Source organism: Brassica oleracea, chromosome C5 (assembly GCF_000695525.1).
Source record: "Brassica oleracea var. oleracea cultivar TO1000 chromosome C5, BOL, whole genome shotgun sequence".
Lineage (NCBI taxonomy): Eukaryota > Viridiplantae > Streptophyta > Magnoliopsida > Brassicales > Brassicaceae > Brassica > Brassica oleracea.
Genome location: NC_027752.1, coordinates 24,257,681 through 24,259,114, shown reverse-complemented (window position 1 = coordinate 24,259,114; position 1,434 = coordinate 24,257,681).

The window sequence follows — 1,434 nt, the reverse complement described above, 5'->3', positions numbered from 1 at the left end:
AACCGAAAGAGTTCCCTTTCAGCCTCCTCGGCTTTGAAGTGAGAGATGTGCGACTCCCAAAAACTTCTGTCGAGCGCTGCATTGAACACCCTCATCCCATGCACGAACTTAAAATTGGAAAGGGAAACAAAAAATAATAATATAATCAAAATTCATAGGATAAACCTCGTTGATTAAGCTAGAGCCTTCAGCGACTACTTTCCTCCTCGACTCTTCGTCCAGCGACTTATGAGTAGTAAAACCGGGAGGGAGGTCGGCAAAAAAGTCGCTGGGAAGGGGAACCTCGCTGGTTTCACTCCTTTCCCCTGGGGAGAAAGCAGGGTTCCATTCTGGCAACGGAAGGTTTCCCAAGACATTCTCGGAGGCAACTCCCTTGCCTTTCCGAGACCTGATTCTCTGCCTCTGAGCGGGCAAGACATCAATGAGCGGTTCTACGTCATACGGAACGTCCAGAGGCTGAGAGACGGCTCGAGATCGATGGAGCTCCACAGCGCTTCGAATCCGTTCGACGGTGAAGGAATTCCAGAAGAATGGCCTGCTACGGAGAAGATCTCGCTTGGCAAAAAGATCGGCAGGAGTCGGCGGAAGGATCCTGTTCACTGCAAGTTAATAAAAAAAAAAAATCATCTTCGCATGTTTTCAAGGTATTAAAACGAAAAATATAGCTATTCGTATTACCACGGGTGAAGTTCCACTCCCGACGGAATAGGTGGAGGTAGCTCTCCTCGACAGACTCCCCATCTATCCGGACAAAGAAAAAGCGTTCAAACCATGCCTTAGGATGTGAAGTGTGCCCCTGAATTATAGCCATACCCTTCTTTGGCGCCATGCGGTATGAGCCATCGATCCCCGTTCCTCTCGTAAACTAAAATCCCTCGAAGTCGCCAGGGTTAAGGTCCATTCCTAGCTGTAACTCAAGATCAACACGCCGAGCCAATATTGCAAGGCCGGAACGCATAGCTGGCTGATCGAAAGCCCAAAGTGGCGAAGCGCGCGGACCATGGTACCAGGTATCGGAAACCACACACGGCAATACACCAGGAAGGCCTCGTAGCAAGTAAAGAAACCTTCCGGAGGGTCCTTCGCACTCTCGTTGCCACTCAGGATCCGAAATACGACTCCATTTGGGATCTGGTAAAAGTCCCTGAGAGTCGTGAGGTAGTCGGAAGAGACCATGCTCGGTGCAAGGGGTGCATTTTACGACCTCACGGGCCTCTTGTAGTACGCATCCTTTGCTTCTTCCTCAACTTCAAACTCTTCTTTCGGGGCGATCACCTCATTGGCAGAAGAGTCACCCGAAGATGAGTATAAGGAAGAATTCATCTTTGAAGATCCTTTTCTTGAAGACATTTTCTTTGAGCAAATAGAGATTTTGGAGAAAAAACTTCTATCTTGGAGAAATCTTTTCTTAAGGGAAGAAGTGAGTAAAGAATT